The following is a 20,346-nucleotide window of genomic DNA, read 5'->3' on the forward strand; positions in this document are numbered from 1 at the left end:
CAACCCAGAGGTGTGCCTCTTCGTGCCTTTCACATACGCCCCTACTGACGAGAAATGGCCCCTAAAAAAGCCAAAGATACAATACCTCCTAAGATCTCCTTCCCCCCTCAGAAGCCCCTCCAAATTTCTCCTCTACAAAACGTCTCCTCTCCCCCTGCCATGTTGGACCCCATGGGAACAAGTGTCCTGACCTCCGCTCTTTCAATGTCGGGAGTGGATTGCGAATCAGAAGCCCCCCTGACCGTGAGATCCCTCTGTCAGATCCTATCCGCCTTCAAGTCTGAACTCTCTAAGGATCTGACCTCAGCCGTCCGCGAGGTCAAGACTGAGCTGGTGGCACTGGGAGACCGGACAGATCATATAGAACGTAAGATGGAGGAACTGGTCGCTTCCCACAATGACCTGCTCTCATCCCATGACCGCCAACAACAAGATCTGGACCAATTCAAGTCCAAACTGGCAGATATGGAGGACAGATCACGCCGGAACAACGTCAAAATCAGAGGCATCCCAGACTCAGTCTCCAACTCTGAACTGGAGTCCTACGCCACCGCCTTATTTAAGAAACTTCTCCCAACTGCGGACTTCTCGGAACTCCTGATCGACCGCATCCACCGACTTCCTAGACCACGCACCGTCTCATCTGACCTCCCTAAGGACACCCTCCTCCGAGTACATTTCTTCCCAGTTAAGGAGCGTATTATGAGGGCCGCTAGAGAATCCAAGACCTCCGACATCTTGGGAGGACTTCAAATCTTTCAAGATTTCTCGGCTGCCACCATAGCAAAGAGGTGTTCCTTTACCCCTATCACCCTCGCCCTAAGGTCCCACGACATTCACTACCGCTGGGGATTCCCGGTTAAATTGATAGTCACGTACGACGATTCGACCTATATCATTTCCTACCTGGACGCGGGTGTGAAGTTACTGCTAGATTGGGACATATCTATCCAGAAGCCGTCTACATCGTCCCGAACTACTGCTGTCCGCCAGGACTGGTCGACTACTTGAGCCTCTGGACTACTTTATCAGGTCCTTTTAAATTTCTCTGCCGATATCTCCGGTTCACGGAGACTGTAGACCTCTTCCCTCCTCTTAGGTGGGGAAGATTTTCTCTCGTTTTTCCATTTTTCTAATGCCATTATATGCCTAACCACATGTTTTTTTCCTAGGTCTACAAGTCACAGGTTTACTCTTTCACCAATTGTTTAATTGATGTTCTCTACTATGGGGCTACAGTTTGCTTTGTCAATCCTACCTGTTGAATGCATGTTATTGCCCCTTGTACACCCACCTGCTAATTAGTGAGGATTACATTATATGTACGTGCCTTAGTTCTACCCTTTTCGAAGTTATATCAGAGTGGCGGTGCAAGTTCCTCCGGCCCGCCTCCACCTTTTTCTGCACTACTGCAAACCCCTGAACCTTTTCCCCCTCCCTGCAGTAGTCATGCAGGTCCAATATACCGGACCTTTTCTTTTTGTTGTTTACCTCCTACTTTCCCGATTTGGACCCCCCCCATGTTGTCCCCGCATGCCTCCCTGCCTCCTGAGCTCCAGACTTGGCCTGCATCTCCATCCACAGCCACACCCTAGTACCCGATACATGTACACTAAACTGGTTCACTATAGACCCTTACCTATCATCTCTAATATACGTTCCCAATGCTGAACCTTATATCCCTCAACGTCAAAGGATTGAACTCACCTAACAAACGTAGACTGGCCCTCTCATTCTTCCACCAACAAAAAGCGGATGTTGTAGCCCTACAAGAAACCCACTTCTCTTCTGCCAACCCTCCCCTTTTTAAGAACAGTAACTTCCCTATGGGGTACTATGCTAACGGTCCGTTTAAAAGAAACGGGGTGGCTATTCTCTTTAGCAAAAATGTCTCTTTTACCCTCCACTCTCAGCTCTCAGACAAGAGTGGCCGATATCTTATTCTCACCGGCCTACTAGACGACAAGCCTGTCACACTGGTATCCCTATATGCACCTAACTCTAACCAAATCCCATTCCTGCGTAAATTATTCCTTACCATACGTAATACAATAAAGGGCTCCCTAGTGGTTCTGGGTGACTATAATCTTGTTCTAGATCCAAAAATGGACAAATCCCGCCAATTCTCCCAACCTGTTCCCTCTGCCCAATCCGGCCCCTCCTTAGCCTTTCGCAAACTGCTCGCGGAATTCGACCTTTACGATGTCTGGAGGACCCTCAATCCCTCGGGTCGGGGTTACACATTCCACTCTCTTGTCCACAATACTTACTCCAGAATAGACTTGATCCTATGTGACAAATGGTCTCTCCAGAGAACTAAAGACGTAGATATTTTGCCAATCACCTGGTCTGATCACGCCCCAGTTCTCTGGAAATGGAACCTACACGATCTCCGCAACCCACCCCACCAATGGCGCCTATACCCATATCTCCTAAATAATCCTGTGTCTAAAAAAATTATCCCTGACTCTATTGACTCCTATCTAGCCACTAATTCCCCCCAGGACACCTCTCCTATTAACCACTGGTGTGCCTTTAAAGCTGTCACCCGCGGAGCTGCCATTCAAGATGGTGCAACTCTCAAAAAACAGGCCCGCCAACTGCAAGCGAAACTAGAAACTGAATTATTAGACCTCGAATCTCGAAATATAGCCCATCCCTCTAGAATTCTTAAAAATGAAATCTCCACCATTCGAGGTCAACTCCAAAAAATACTACTCGCCCGCACCCAAGCGGCTCTGAATAAACTGCGCCACAAATTCTACCTCCTTGGCAATAAAGCTGGCAAAATGCTAGCACGTAAATTACGAGTTCAGCAAGCAAGGAACAAGATCAAGTGTATATACTCTCCCACCAAACAAAAGATATTAAACCCCAAAGACATAATGAACCAATTTGCTCAGTATTATGCCAAACTATATAACCTAGCGACCGACCCTTCTACTCCTCAACCCACCCCTCCTTCTATTTCTTCTTTCTTGGATAACCTTTCTTTCCCTACTCTTACCCAGGACCAAATATCTTCACTTAATGCCCCATGGTCGACTGAGGAAACCTCCGCAGCTATTAAATCCACCCCTAGAAACAAGGCCCCTGGCCCAGACGGATTTGTCTCTGATTTTTATGCTTCCTTTCATGACGCCCTCTCTCCCCACCTGACTGCCCTCTTCAATGCAGTTTCAGACCACGGCTCCCTTCCCTCAGAACTTCTAGAAGCGCGTATTGTTACTATTCCTAAGCCCGGAAAGGACCCCGCCTATGTACATAACTACCGACCCATCGCACTACTTAACTGCGACATCAAACTCTATGCCAAAATGATTGCAACACGTATTAACAGATTCCTCCCACTGCTGATACACCCGGACCAAACTGGCTTCGTACCTGGAAGACAGGCATCTGATAACACACGTAGGGTCTTCAACCTAATAGACTCCCTATCTGGAGACCAGGGCCTTCTCTTGCTGTCCTTGGATGCTGAGAAGGCCTTTGACAGACTAAATTGGAAGTACATGCGGGAAGCCCTCCTTAGATTCGGTTTTAGAGACCGTATTCTAACCTCTATTCTGGCGCTATATAGCTCTCCAACGGCCCGGGTGTTCAATGGTGGCTTCTTGTCTGAATCTTTCCCTATCACAAATGGTACTAGACAAGGTTGCCCGCTATCCCCTCTAATATTCGTCCTATCAATCAATCGAACCCCTTGCAATTACAATACGAGATAACCCCCATATCCCGGCGCTACAGCTTGGTTCATCCTCCCATAAACTAAGCCTCTTTGCAGACGATGTTCTTCTTTTCATCTCTAATCCCGCTACAACTCTTCCTGTCTTACATTCTATCCTAGACGCCTATAGCCTAGCATCTTACTATAAACTTAACACAACCAAAACGGACGCTCTCCCCTTCAACCTATCCCATTCCCTCCCAACACTCCAAACCTCCTTTCCATACAACTGGCGGAAACACACATTAAAATACTTAGGTATCAACATCCCTGTTTCCACTACCGATGTCTTCTCTGCCAACCTCTCCCCCCTGATAGAGACGTTGGTAGCTCTTACAAAATCCTGGTCATCCTATGAGGTCTCCTGGCTGGGACGTATGGCAGCATTTAAAATGTCCTTACTACCCAAGCTAATGTACCTTTTCCGTACAATTCCATACTCCTTCCCAAAAAAGACCGTACAAGCCTGCTCTTCTATCATGTCTAGATATGTCTGGGCCTCAAAACCACCCTCGCTGGCTCTCTCCAGAATGGTCCTACCGCGAGCATTCGGAGGTTTCAGTTTACCTAATATTCCCCTATATCACGAAGCCTCTCTTTTGGCCTCCGCTAAATATTATTTTGAAGCCTACCCACACCTGAGCTGGGTGGAGCTGGAACAAATACGAGCTAACACAATCCCTCTAGCTGATCTTTTCCGCATCCCAAAGCCGCTCCGACCCACCTTTATAACTCTCCTTCCCTCCACGCAGGCTACACTACAAGCCTGGGACAAACTATCTGCCTCGCTTCCATCCCCCATTTCTCATATCTCTCAGATCTCCATTACTACATTAGCACTAATGATACCCCATCTTAATCTGTCCAAATGGAGACGTGCAGGTATACTACGCCTAGGCGACCTACTAGATGGACTATCTCTGGCACCTTTCTCAGCTCTTCAGTCACAATTTGCTTTACCAGCCACAGAGCTCTTCCATTATATGCAAATTGCACACTGGTGGAGATCAATCCCCTCTACTTACTCAACGCTACACACAACTTCATTCACCCTCTTCTCTCGTCTCTCCCTAACTGAATCTAAAGGCGACATTACATACTGGTACAAACTACTGATAACCCCTACATCCCATCCCAAATCCAATGCGCAACTGAAATGGGAACAAGACCTAGGAAGAACCCTGACCCCAAATGATTGGCGTCTCGTTTTTTTAACCTCTTATTCCATGTCCAAGTGTCTAAACCACACTGAAATGCATATAAAATGAATAAACAGACTGTACTTGACCCCCGATCGACTCCATAAATTCTGGCCTTCCCAGAGTAATAAGTGTTGGAGACTCTGCGGCTCGATAGGCCATATCTACCATATATTCTGGACGTGCCCTGTGATCGCCGAATATTGGTCAGAGATATTTGACCTGATAAATAAGGTTTTGTCCATCCGTATCGCGCCAGACCCGACCCTAGCACTACTCCATGTTCTCCCCCCCCTCTGTTCCCCCACCCGCCAGATATGTCCTAGGTCATATCCTAATAGCCGCCCGTGCCAATCTGGCTCAACTGTGGAAACAATCCTCACCCCCTACACTGATAAAAGTTATCCATAAGATAAACCATCATTTCCTCATGGAAACGGAATATATCCCCCCTACCACCAGCACAACCTCCCTCAAAACAAGCTGGTCCCTATGGCATCGCTATGTATCCTCGGCTGAAGGTTCCCAATACTTTCAAAAGCCAGCTATACACACCCCAGTCCCCTTTAGTTTAATTGAACAACCAGACTCTACCTGATGCTATATGGTATAGGCTGTTAGAGTACTCTCCACCATCAATGTAGAGAAATGCGCTCTCCTTCCCAAACCAAGGCGACTCTAGCCTGAATTCCCTTCTCTACCCTATCTAAATCTATACCTATATGCTCTGGCCTCCGGTGATGAAGACCTATTTCTCTGCTGCAATGTTCTGATGTCTCCTATAAATAAATGTAACTGTTGTATTATACATGTTGAGTTCCGATGTACTAGCCTCCACATTTAGTCTGGACGCTCCCCCCCCCTACCTACCCCAATATACCCCTTTCATATCTACCTTTGTACTGTGTTGTTATGTAACCCCCTTTTTGTTTTGTACCCCATAAAAGTGATTTTTCTTCACAATAAAAACTATTGATGGAAAAAAAAAAGATTCCATGCGGAACCTGGGAACCCTGAGATATTTGTTAAGAGATTTCAGATTCAGTATTGGGCGGTAAGAGCCGTCCGGCTTCTGTACCAGAAATAGAGTGGTATAGTAACCCTGTCTTCTTTGCTCCTGAGGCACAAGGATGACTACATTGGAGGCTAGGAGGGAGTGTACTGCCCCTCTCAGGGCTTCTGCCTTCTGAGGGACCCCTGGAAGAGCCATGGTGAAAAACCCCAGGGGTGGATGCTTTTGAAATGCCAAAGCATAACCCTGGGAAATAAGACAAATGTTGGCCTCCTACCCTGGGATCCCCCAGGGGAAGGCCTGCCCTGTCAGACAGCTTGGGGGCTGGATGTCTAGTAGGCCAGGGTTGCTTAGACCGCGGTTTTGACGTCTTAAAAGGGTCTTGGTATCTTGACGAAGCGTGACTCTTCCCTGTGGACGAAAGAAGCGAAAAGTGGTCCTGAGCTTTGTGGTTGCTCTGGAAGGGAGAAATGCCTTCTTGGATGCAGCTAACGTATCCCCAATCTTATTCAACTCCCTCCCAAAGAGAGTATCCCCTGCAAATGGAAGTCCCTCTAAAGCTTTTTTTGAATTTGCATCTGCTCTCCAAGAGTGGAGCCATAAAGATTTCCTGGTTACAATAGTAGCAGCCGACACCTTAGATGTCAATACTCCCGTATCCATGGCTGCTTCCCCTGAGTAACCACTTGCCCTCTGAATGTTCACCACATAAGTGAGAAGATCCCTTCTACATGTCTTAGCAGACAGACCATGCTCTAACTTCTCTGCCCAGGTACCAATGGCCTTGGCTACCAAGCTGATGCTAATGCAGGGCGAGCATTGGCCACTGCATGGGCAAAAGTGGTCTTTAAGACATTTTCTATCTTCCTATCCATAGTATCTTTGAGTGAAGAAGCGTCAGGAATAGGGAGCACCGAAGACCTTACTAATCTTTCCACATGTGCTGGTGGCGAACTCTCCAATCTGGCCCTCTCCTTAGTGGGAAAGGGTAAAATGTAGAAATTTGATTGGGAAGCTGAAACCTCTTAGATGGCTGTGTCCACGTGACCTCAAACAAATCCTCTAACTATGCTTAGGGAGGAAACAATGGCCCTCATTCCGAGTTGTTCGCTCGCAAGCTGCTTTTAGCAGCTTTGCACACGCTAAGCCGCCGCCTACTGGGAGTGAATCTTAGCATAGTAGATTTGCGAACGAAAGATTAGCAGATTTGCGAATAGACAGTTCTTAGCAGTTTCTGAGTAGCTCGAGACTTACTCTGCCACTGCGATCAGTTCAGTCAGTTTCGTTCTTGGTTTGACGTCACAAACACACCCAGCGTTCACCCAGACACTCCCCCGTTTCTTCAGACACTCCCGCGTTTTTCCCAGAAACGGCAGCGTTTTTTCGCACACACCCATAAAACGGCCAGTTTCCGCCCAGAAACACCCACTTCCTGTCAATCACACTACGATCACCAGAACGAAGAAAAAACCTTGTAATGCCGTGAGTAAAATACCTAACTTAATAGCAAATTTACTTGGCGCAGTCGCACTGCGGACATTGCGCATGCGCATTAGCGACTAATCGCTCCATTGCAAAAAAAAAATAACGAGCGATCAACTCGGAATAACCACCAATGTTGCCTCCCTTTTCTTTTCTGTTAAAGAGAGGCACCCTGTCTCTAGTTGATGGTATCTCCTCAATCTGCCACACCTCCCTAACTGACCTAACTAATGCCTCAACATCTGTCAGAGACAAGGAATCTTCCAGGACTGAAGCGGAACCCATCTTGGATGTGGCCAATCCACTATCCTCCTGATCCGTGAGGAGCCCTGGCTCAGATTCTTCCTCTGAGACTGGGTAGGGGCTCTCCCCCACTAGGTGTCTACTTGTGGAGGACCCTTCTCTGTCCAGAAGATGTTGAACCAATATAGAAGGCGTCAGTCAGCATACCAACGTCTGTATCCCGGCAGTCGAATGCCGGCAAGGGGGGGGGGTGTGTGTGAGCGCAACAAGTTCCTTGCGGGCTGTTCCCGCTCTATGGGTTTCATGTGGGAATAGTCCCTGCTGGTCAGCATACTGACTGCCAGGATTGTGAGGGGGCGGGATGAAGGGGGAGGTAATGTGACCGGCGGTTTCATGACCGCCGGACACATAACTACATCCCTATAATACATATATAAATGTATAAATATATATAAACATAAGTATGTATTACTAATAGTGATGAGCGGGTTCGGTTCCTCGGCATCCGAACCCCCCCGAACTTCACCCATTTTACACGGTTCCGAGGCAGACTAAATCTTCCCGCCTTGCTCGGTTAACCCAAGTGCGCCCGAACGTCATCATTCCGCTGTCGGATTCTCGCGAGATTCGTATTCTATATAAGGAGCCGCGCGTCGCCGCCATTTTCACTCGTGCTTTGGAGATGATAGCGAGAGGACGTGGCTGCGTTTCTGTGTTAAGTGTGCTGCAAATATCTGCTCAGTGTGCTGCAAATATCTGTGCTCAGTGTGCTTGCAAATATCTATGCTCAGTGTGCTGAAAATATCTACGTTCTCTGAAAAACACTCCATATCTGTGCTGCATTGTAGTATATAGTAGGAGGACAGTGCAGAATGTTGCTGTGACCACCAGTATATATATAGCAGTACGGTACAGTAATCCACTGCTCTACCTCTGTGTCGTCAAGTATACTATGCATCCATACCTGTGCTGCATTTTAGTTGTGCGCAGTATATAGTAGGAGGGGACAGTGCAGAATGTTGCTGTGACCACCAGTATATATATATAGCAGTACGGTACAGTAGTCCACTGCTCTACCTCTGTGTCGTCAAGTATACTATGCATCCATACCTGTGCTGCATTTTAGTTGTGCGCAGTATATAGCAGGAGGGGACAGTGCAGAATGTTGCTGTGACCACCAGTATATATATAGCAGTACGGTACAGTAGTCCACTGCTCTACCTCTGTGTCGTCAAGTATCCTACAAAAGTTCAGTAAAATGACCCAAAAAGCAAAATTAAAAGCGTCTGATGAGAAGCGTAAACTTGCCAATATGCCATTTACGACACAGAGTGGCAAGGAACGGCTGAGGCCCTGGCCTATGTTCATGGCTAGTGGTTCAGATTCACATGAGGATGGAAGCACTCATCCTCTCACTAGAAAACTGCAGTGCCACTCCTAGATGGGCCAGGTGTTTGTGTCGGCCACTTGGGTCGCTTAGCTTAGCCACACAGCTACCTCATTGCACCTCTTTTTTTCTTCGCATCATGTGCTGTTTGGGGACTATTTTTTAAATCTGCCATCCTGTCTGACACTGCAGTGCCACTCCTAGATGGGCCAGGTGTTTGTGTCGGCCACTTGGGACGCTTAGCTCAGTCACACAGCTACCTCATTGCACCTCTTTTTTTCTTTGCATCATGTGCTGTTTGGGGACTATTTTTTAAATCTGCCATCCTGTCTGACACTGCAGTGCCACTCCTAGATGGGCCAGGTGTTTGTGTCGGCCACTTGGGTCGCTTAGCTTAGTCACACAGCTACCTCATTGCACCTCTTTTTTTCTTTGCATCATGTGCTGTTTGGGGACTATTTTTTAAATCTGCCATCCTGTCTGACACTGCAGTGCCACTCCTCAGGGCCGTAACTACGTGTGTGCCAAGTGGGCTTGGCACACAGCGCAGTTGCCCTGAGGGCGCACGGCCAGTGGCATGTAATGAGTCAAATTGACTCATTACATGCCGCCGAAGTCTGCGCCGTGCGCCGCGCTGGAGGGAGAGGAGAAACCAGCGCTGGGCAGCAGAGAGAAGGAGGAGGAGGGAGGGGGAGCAGGGAGCCGCAGCAGCGCTATTTGATTGGTAGTAAGCGCCACTGCAGCATCCCCCTCTCCTCCTGTATTGGCTGCCCGGCGCTGCTAAGGATGCTGGGATGCGGTTCCCCAGCATCCACAGCAGCGCCGGGCAGCCAATACAGGAGGAGAGGGGGATGCTGCAGCGGCGCTTACTACCAATCAAATAGCGCTGCTGCGGCTCCCTGCTCCCCCTCCCTCCTCCTCCTTCTCACCTCACTGACTGCACCAGGAGACTCGAGGAGCCTGTCAGCGGGGAGAAGGTAAGTATATCCTCTCTCTCTCTCTCTCTCTCTCTCTCTCTCTCTCTCTCTCTCTCTCGGTCCCGGCTGCCGCAATGTGTAAAATGGGGGACTGGCTGCCGTAATGTGTAAAAAGGGGGACTAGCTGCCGCAATGTGTAAAAAGGGGGCCTGGCTGCTGCAATGTGTAAAATGGGGTCCTGGCTGCCGCAATGTGTAAAAAGGGGGACTGTCTGCTGTAATGTGTAATAAGGGGGACGCTGTCTATTGTAATGTATAAAAGGGGCTCTACCTGGTGTAGTGGCGCTACTGTGCAGCGTAATTTGAATAATGTAGACTACTGTGCACCGTAGTATGAATTGCTATTATTTTGTGGCCACACCCCTTCCCCGTGAAGCCACGCCCCTATAAAAAAATTCGCGACTACGGCGCGCACTGCCCCTATCTTACATGGGGGGGGGGCGCCACTATCGTTTCTTGCACACAGCGCTAAAATGCCTAGTTACGGCACTGCCACTCCTAGATGGGCTAGGTGTTTGTGTCGGCCACTTGGGTTGCTTAGCTTAGCCATCCAGCGACCTCGGTGCAAATGTTAGGACTAAAAATAATATTGTGAGGTGTGAGGTGTTCAGAATAGACTGGAAATTAGTGGAAATTATGGTTATTGAGGTTAATAATACTATGGGATCAAAATGACCCCCAAATTCTATTATTTAAGCTGTTTTTGAGGGTTTTTTGTAAAAAAACACCCGAATCCAAAACACACCCGAATCCGACAAAAATTTTTCAGGGAGGTTGTGCCAAAACGCGTCCGAATCCAAAACACGGCCGTGGAACCAAATCCAAAACCAAAACACAAAACCCGAAAAATTTTCGGTGCACATCACTAATTACTAAAAAGGTGAACACACAGACAGACCCAAACCCACAGTTCCTATGGTTGTATAAGTGGCTATAATAATATAGGTACACCACACAAACCACACACACACACACACACACACACACACACACACACACACACACACACACACACACACACACACACACAGTACTCTCACATATTAGCTATAGTGGACAGTAATACTCAACTGTCCTGTATGATAGCAGGCAGGAGAAATAGACCAGTTACTCACATTACTCAGCCCGGTAGCGTCCGTTACTCAAATTACACAGCACAGTAGCGTCTGTTACTCACATTACACTGCACAGTAGCATCCATTACTCACATTACACAGCACAGTAGCATCTGTTACTCACATTACACTGCACAGTAGCGTCCGTTACTCACATTACGCTGCACAGTAGCATCCGTTACTCACATTACACAGCACAGTAGTGTCCATTACTCACATTACACTGCACAGCAGCATCCGTTACTCACATTACATAGCACAGTAGCGTCCTTTACTCACATTACACCGCACAGGTGCGTCCGTTACTCACATTACACCGCACAGAAGCGTTCGTTACTCACATTACACCGCACAGTAGCGTCCGTTACATTACACCGCACAGTAGCGTCTGTTACATTACATACATAGTAACATAGTAACTAAGGTTGAAAAAAGATTGTCCATTGAGTTCAACCTATTTGTGGTCTCCTATGCAGTCTTATTATAGGACTAGTTATTTTTATGTTAGGACTAGTGATGTGCACCGGACATTTTTCGGGTTTTGTGTTTTGGTTTTGGATACGGTTCCGCGGCCGTGTTTTGGATTCGGACGCGTTTTGGCAAAACCTCACCGAAATTTTTTTGTCGGATTCGGGTGTGTTTTGGATTTGGGTGTTTTTTTAAAAAAAAACCTAAAAAAACAGCTTAAATCATAGAATTTGGGGGTCATTTTGATCCCATAGTATTATTAACCTCAATAACCATAATTTTCACTCATTTCCAGTCTATTCTGAACACCTCACACCTCACAATATTATTTTTAGTCCTAAAATTTGCACCGAGGTCGCTGGATGGCTAAGCTAAGCGACACAAGTGGCCGACACAAACACCTGGCCCATCTAGGAGTGGCACTGCAGTGTCAGGCAGGATGGCACTTCAAAAAAATAGTCCCCAAACAGCACATGATGCAAAGAAAAAAAGAGGCGCACCAAGGTCGCTGAGTGATTAAGATAAGCAACACAAGTGGCCGACACAAACACCTGGCCCATCTAGGAGTGGCACTGCAGTGTCAGACAGGATGGCACTTCAAAAAAATAGTCCCCAAACAGCACATGATGCAAAGAAAAAAAGAGGCGCAGCAAGGTCGCTGTGTGACTAAGCTAAGCGACACAAGTGGCCGACACAAACACCTGGCCCATCTAGGAGTGGCACTGCAGTTTTCTTGCGAGAGGATGAGTGCTTCCATCCTCATGTGAAGCTGAACCACTAGCCATGAACATAGGCCAGGGCCTCAGCCGTTCCTTGCCACTCCGTGTCGTAAATGGCATATTGGCAAGTTTACGCTTCTCCTCAGACGCTTTTAATTTTGATTTTTGGGTCATTTTACTGAACTTTTGTTTTTTGGATTTTACATGCTCTCTACTATGACATTGGGCATCGGCCTTGGCAGACGACGTTGATGGCATTTCATCGTCTCGGCCATGACTAGTGGCAGCAGCTTCAGCATGAGGTGGAAGTGGATCTTGATCTTTCCCTATGTTAACCTCCACATTTTTGTTCCCCATTTTTTAATGTGTGGAATTATATGCCAGTATCAATAGCAATGGCCTACTACTATATATACTGCGCACAACTAAAATGCACCACAGGTATAGAATGTAGATGGATAGTATACTTAATGACGACACAGAGGTAGGTACAGCAGTGGCCTTCCGTACCGTACTGCTATATATACTGGTGGTCACTATGTCAGTAAACTGCAAAACTAAAATGCACCACAGTCATAGAATGTAGATGGATAGTATACTTAATGACGACACAGAGGTAGGTACAGCAGTGGCCTTTCCGTACCGTACTGCTATATATACTGGTGGTCACTGTGTCAGCAAACTGCACAACTGAAATGCACCACAGGTATAGAATGCAGATGGATAGTATACTTAATGACGACACAGAGGTAGGTACAGCAGTGGCCTTCCGTACCGTACTGCTATATATACTGGTGGTCACTGTGTCAGCAAACTGCAAAACTAAAATGCACCACAGGTATAGAATTAGAATGTAGATGGATAGTATACTTAATGACGACACAGAGGTAGGTACAGCAGTGGCCTTCCGTACCGTACTGCTATATATACTGGTGGTCACTGTGTCAGCAAACTGAAAAACTAAAATGCACCACAGGTATAGAATGTAGATGGATAGTATACTTAATGATGACACAGAGGTAGGCACAGCAGTGGCCTCCCGTACCGTACTGCTATATATACTGGTGGTCACTGTGTCAGCAAACTGCACAACTGAAATGCACCACAGGTATAGAATGTAGATGGATAGTATACTTAATGATGACACAGAGGTAGGTACAGCAGTGGCCTTCCGTACCGTACTGCTATATATACTGGTGGTCACTGTGTCAGCAAACTGCAAAACTAAAATGCACCACAGGTATAGAATTAGAATGTAGATGGATAGTATACTTAATGACGACACAGAGGTAGGTACAGCAGTGGCCTTCCGTACCGTACTGCTATATATACTGGTGGTCACTGTGTCAGCAAAACTCTGCACTGTGCTCCTCCTATATAATATTATACTGGTGGTCCCGACTCCCCAGTCCCCACAATAAAGCAGCACACTGAGCACAGATAAGGAGTGTTTTTCAGGCAGACAATGTATACTGGTGGTCACTGTCAGCAAAACTCTGCACTGTACTCCTGCTATATAATACAGCTGCTCCCCAGTCCCCACAATTAAGCAGTGTGAGCACAGATATATGCAGCACACTGAGCACAGATATGGAGTGTTTTTTTCAGACAGAGAACGGATAAAACTGGTGGTCACTGATCAGCAAAACTCTGCACTGTACTCCTCCTATATTAATATAAAGCTGCTCCCCAGTCCCCACAATGATATAAGCAAGCACAAATATTTGCATCAACTCAACAATGAATAAATGGAGAGGACGCCAGCCACGTCCTCTCCCTAATATTTCCAATGCACGAGTGAAAATGGCGGCGATGCGCGGCTGCTTATATAGAATCCGAATCTCGAGAGAATCCGACAGCGGGATGATGACGTTCGGGCGCGCTCGGGTTAACCGAGCCATACAGGAGAATCCGAGTATGGCTCGGAACCGTGTAAAAAGGGTGAAGTTCGAGGGGGTTCGGTTTCCGAGAAACCGAACCCGCTCATCACTAGTTAGGACTAGTTATATTAACTATAATTCATGCCTACGCACCATAACCCTTAATATCTTTATCCAATAGGAATTTATCTAACCCATTCTTAAAGGCGTTGACTGAGTCCGCTGTTACTACTCTATCAGGCAGGGAATTTCAAACACGTATTGTCCTTACTGTGAAAAAAACTTTTTGCCTCAATGTGCGGAAACTCCTCTCCTCTAACCTAAGCGAGTGACCACGTGTCCTGTGTGCTGATCTTATAGAAAACAGGTCCCTCCCGAGCTCTGTGTATTGTCCCCTTATATATTTGTTAGAGATGAGCGCCTGAAATTTTTCGGGTTTTGTGTTTTGGTTTTGGGTTCGGTTCCGCGGCCGTGTTTTGGGTTCGACCGCGTTTTGGCAAAACCTCACCGATTTTTTTTTGTCGGATTCGGGTGTGTTTTGGATTCGGGTGTTTTTTTCAAAAAACACTAAAAAACAGCTTAAATCATAGAATTTGGGGGTCATTTTGATCCCAAAGTATTATTAACCTCAAAAACCATAATTTACACTCATTTTCAGTCTATTCTGAATACCTCACACCTCACAATATTATTTTTAGTCCTAAAATTTGCACCGAGGTCGCTGTGTGAGTAAGATAAGCGACCCTAGTGGCCGACACAAACACCGGGCCCATCTAGGAGTGGCACTGCAGTGTCACGCAGGATGGCCCTTCCAAAAAACCCTCCCCAAACAGCACATGACGCAAAGAAAAAAAGAGGCGCAATGAGGTAGCTGTGTGAGTAAGATTAGCGACCCTAGTGGCCGACACAAACACCGGGCCCATCTAGGAGTGGCACTGCAGTGTCACGCAGGATGGCCCTTCCAAAAAACCCTCCCCAAACAGCACATGACGCAAAGAAAAAAAGAGGCGCAATGAGGTAGCTGTGTGAGAAAGATTAGCGACCCTAGTGGCCGACACAAACACCGGGCCCATCTAGGAGTGTCACTGCAGTGTCACGCAGGATGGCCCTTCCAAAAAACCCTCCCCAAACAGCACATGACGCAAAGAAAAAAAGAGGCGCAATGAGGTAGCTGTGTGAGTAAGATTAGCGACCCTAGTGGCCTACACAAACACCGGGCCCATCTAGGAGTGGCACTGCAGTGTCACGCAGGATGTCCCTTCCAAAAAACCCTCCCCAAACAGCACATGACGCAAAGAAAAAAAGAGGCGCAATGAGGTAGCTGACTGTGTGAGTAAGATAAGCGACCCTAGTGGCCGACACAAACACCGGGCCCATCTAGGAGTGGCACTGCAGTGTCACGCAGGATGTCCCTTCCAAAAAACCCTCCCCAAACAGCACATGACGCAAAGAAAAAAAGAGGCGCAATGAGGTAGCTGTGTGAGTAAGATTAGCGACCCTAGTGGCCGACACAAACACCGGGCCCATCTAGGAGTGGCACTGCAGTGTCACGCAGGATGGCCCTTCCAAAAAACCCTCCCCAAACAGCACATGACGCAAAGAAAAAAAGAGGCGCAATGAGGTAGCTGACTGTGTGAGTAAGATAAGCGACCCTAGTGGCCGACACAAACACCGGGCCCATCTAGGAGTGGCACTGCAGTGTCACGCAGGATGGCCCTTCCAAAAAACACTCCCCAAACAGCACATGACGCAAAGAAAAATAAAAGAAAAAAGAGGTGCAAGATGGAATTGTCCTTGGGCCCTCCCACCCACCCTTATGTTGTATAAACAAAACAGGACATGCACACTTTAACCAACCCATCATTTCAGTGACAGGGTCTGCCACACGACTGTGACTGATATGACGGGTTGGTTTGGACCCCCCCCAAAAAAGAAGCAATTAATCTCTCCTTGCACAAACTGGCTCTACAGAGGCAAGATGTCCACCTCATCATCATCCTCCGATATATCACCGTGTACATCCCCCTCCTCACAGATTATCAATTCGTCCCCACTGGAATCCACCATGTCAGCTCCCTGTGTACTTTGTGGAGGCAATTGCTGCTGGTCAATGTCTCCGCGGAGGAATTGATTATAATTAATTTTAATGAACATCATCTTCTCCACATTTTCTGGATGTAACCTCGTACGCCGATTGCTGACAAGGTGAGCGGCGGCACTAAACACTCTTTAGGAGTACACACTTGTGGGAGGGCAACTTAGGTAGAATAAAGCCAGTTTGTGCAAGGGCCTCCAAATTGCCTCTTTTTCCTGCCAGTATAAGTATGGACTGTGTGACGTGCCTACTTGGATGCGGTCACTCATATAATCCTCCACCATTTTTTCAATGGTGAGAGAATCATATGCAGTGACAGTAGACGACATGTCCGTAATCGTTGTCAGGTCCTTCAGTCCGGACCAGATGTCAGCATCAGCAGTCGCTCCAGACTGCCCTGCATCACCGCCAGCGGGTGGGCTCGGAATTCTGAGCCTTTTCCTCACACCCCCAGTTGCGGGAGAATGTGAAGGAGGAGATGTTGACAGGTCGCGTTCCGCTTGACTTGACAATTTTCTCACCAGCAGGTCTTTCAACCCCAGCAGACTTGTGTCTGCCGGAAAGAGAGATCCAAGGTAGGCTTTAAATCTAGGATCGAGCATGGTGGCCAAAATGTAGTGCTCTGATTTCAACAGATTGACCACCCGTGAATCCTTGTTAAGCGAATTAAGGGCTCCATCCACAAGTCCCACATGCCTAGCGGAATCGCTCCGTGTTAGCTCCTCCTTCAATGTCTCCAGCTTCTTCTGCAAAAGCCTGATGAGGGGAATGACCTGACTCAGGCTGGCAGTGTCTGAACTGACTTCACGTGTGGCAAGTTCAAAGGGCATCAGAACCTTGCACAACGTTGAAATCATTCTCCACTGCGCTTGAGACAGGTGCATTCCACCTCCTATATCGTGCTCAATTGTATAGGCTTGAATGGCCTTTTGCTGCTCCTCCAACCTCTGAAGCATATAGAGGGTTGAATTCCACCTCGTTACCACTTCTTGCTTCAGATGATGGCAGGGCAGGTTCAGTAGTTTTTGGTGGTGCTCCAGTCTTCTGTACGTGGTGCCTGTACGCCGAAAGTGTCCCGCAATTCTTCTGGCCACCGACAGCATCTCTTGCACGCCCCTGTCGTTTTTTAAATAATTCTGCACCACCAAATTCAAGGTATGTGCAAAACATGGGACGTGCTGGAATTTGCCCATATTTAATGCACACACAATATTGCTGGCATTGTCCGATGCCACAAATCCACAGGAGAGTCCAATTGGGGTAAGCCATTCTGCGATGATCTTCCTCAGTTGCCGTAAGAGGTTTTCAGCTGTGTGCGTATTCTGGAAACCGGTGATACAAAGCGTAGCCTGCCTAGGAAAGAGTTGGCGTTTGCGAGATGCTGCTACTGGTGCCGCCGCTGCTGTTCTTGCGGCGGGAGTCCATACATCTACCCAGTGGGCTGTCACAGTCATATAGTCCTGACCCTGCCCTGCTCCACTTGTCCACATGTCCGTGGTTAAGTGGACATTGGGTACAGCTGCATTTTTTAGGACACTGGTGACTCTTTTTCTGAGGTCTGTGTAAATTTTCGGTATCGCCTGCCTAGAGAAATGGAACCTAGATGGTATTTGGTACCGGGGACACAGTACCTCCAACAAGTCTCTAGTTGGCTCTGCAGTAATGATGGATACCGGAACCACGGTTCTCACCACCCAGGATGCCAAGGCCTCAGTTATCCGCTTTGCAGTAGGATGACTGCTGTGATATTTCATCTTCCTCGCAAAGGACTGTTGGACAGTCAATTGCTTGGTGGAAGTAGTAAAAGTGGTCTTACGACTTCCCCTCTGGGATGACCATCGACTCCCAGCAGCAACAACAGCAGCGCCAGCAGCAGTAGGCGTTACACGCAAGGATGCATCGGAGGAATCCCAGGCAGGAGAGGAATCGTCAGAATTGCCAGTGACATGGCCTGCAGGACTATTGGCATTCCTGGGGAAGGAGGAAATTGACACTGAGGGAGTTGGTGGGGTGGTTTGCGTGAGCTTGGTTACAAGAGGAAGGGATTTCCTGGTCAGTGGACTGCTTCCGCTGTCACCCAAAGTTTTTGAACTTGTCACTGACTTATTATGAATGCGCTGCAGGTGACGTATAAGGGAGGATGTTCCGAGGTGGTTAACGTCCTTACCCCTACTTATTACAGCTTGACAAAGGGAACACACGGCTTGACACCTGTTGTCCGCATTTCTGTTGAAATACCTCCACACCGAAGAGCTGATTTTTTTGGTATTTTCACCTGGCATGTCAACGGCCATATTCCTCCCACGGACAACAGGTGTCTCCCCGGGTGCCTGACTTAAACAAACCACCTCACCATCAGAATCCTCCTGGTCAATTTCCTCCCCAGTGCCAGCAACACCCATATCCTCCTCATCCTGGTGTACTTCAACACTGACATCTTCAATCTGACTATCAGGAACTGGACTGCGGGTGCTCCTTCCAGCACTTGCAGGGGGCGTGCAAATGGTGGAAGGCGCATGCTCTTCACGTCCAGTGTTGGGAAGGTCAGGCATCGCAACCGACACAATTGGACTCTCCTTGTGGATTTGGGATTTCGAAGAATGCACAGTTCTTTGCTGTGCTGCTTTTGCCAGCTTGAGTCTTTTCATTTTTCTAGCGAGAGGCTGAGTGCTTCCATCCTCATGTGAAGCTGAACCACTAGCCATGAACATAGGCCAGGGCCTCAGCCGTTCCTTGCCACTCCGTGTCGTAAATGGCATATTGGCAAGTTTACGCTTCTCCTCCGACAATTTTATTTTAGGTTTTGGAGTCCTTTTTTTTCTGATATTTGGTGTTTTGGATTTGACATGCTCTGTACTATGACATTGGGCATCGGCCTTGGCAGACGACGTTGCTGGCATTTCATCGTCTCGGCCATGACTAGTGGCAGCAGCTTCAGCACGAGGTGGAAGTGGATCTTGATCTTTCCCTAATTTTGGAACCTCAACATTTTTGTTCTCCATATTTTAATAGGCACAACTAAAAGGCACCTCAGGTAAACAATGGAGATGGATACTAGTATACAATTATGGACTGCCTGCCGAGTGCAGACACAGAGGTAGCCACAGCCGTGAACTACCGTACTGTACTGTGTCTGCTGCTAATATAGACTGGTTGATAAAGAGATGTCTATGTAACTATGTATGTATAAAGAAGAAAGAAAAAAAAACCACGGTTAGGTGGTATACAATTATGGACGGACTGCCTGCCGAGTGCAGACACAGAGGTAGCCACAGCCGTGAACTACCGTACTGTACTGTGTCTGCTGCTAATATAGACTGGTTGATAAAGAGATGTCGTAGTTGTATGTATGTATAAAGAAGAAAGAAAAAAAACCACGGTTAGGTGGTATATATACAATTATGGACGGACTGCCTGCCGAATGCAGACACAGAGGTAGCCACAGCCGTGAACTACCGTACTGTACTGTGTCTGCTGCTAATATAGACTGGTTGATAAAGAGATGTCTATGTAACTATGTATGTATAAAGAAGAAAGAAAAAAAAACCACGGTTAGGTGGTATACAATTATGGACGGACTGCCTGCCGAGTGCAGACACAGAGGTAGCCACAGCTGTGAACTACCGTACTGTACTGTGTCTGCTGCTAATATAGACTGGTTGATAAAGAGATGTCGTAGTAGTATGTATGTATAAAGAAGAAAGAAAAAAAAACCACGGTTAGGTGGTATACAATTATGGACGGACTGCCTGCCGAGTGCAGACACAGAGGTAGCCACAGCCGTGAACTACCGTACTGTGTCTGCTGCGACTGGATGATAAATGATATAAAAAATATATATATAGCACTACTGCAGCCGGACAGGTATATATTATATATTATATAATGATGGACCTGCTGGACACTGTCTGTCAGCAGAATGAGTTTTATTTTTATAGAATAAAAAAAAAAAAACACACAAGTGAAGTCACACGACGAGTGTTTAACTTTTTCAGGCAATCACAATATAAGTATACTACTAACTATACTGGTGGTCAGTGTGG

The 20,346-nt window shown here is 47.3% G+C and overlaps 1 protein-coding gene across 2 annotated transcripts in view; it reads right to left on the bottom strand.

Moving 5' to 3' along the window:
- The window catches only part of LOC134958390 (uncharacterized), a 308,066-nt gene that overhangs the window by 78,867 nt on the left and 208,853 nt on the right, over positions 1-20,346 (bottom strand). The window lies entirely within an intron of this gene.

The sequence above is a fragment of the Pseudophryne corroboree genome, chromosome 9 (assembly GCF_028390025.1).
Source record: "Pseudophryne corroboree isolate aPseCor3 chromosome 9, aPseCor3.hap2, whole genome shotgun sequence".
Taxonomy (NCBI): Eukaryota; Metazoa; Chordata; class Amphibia; order Anura; family Myobatrachidae; genus Pseudophryne; species Pseudophryne corroboree.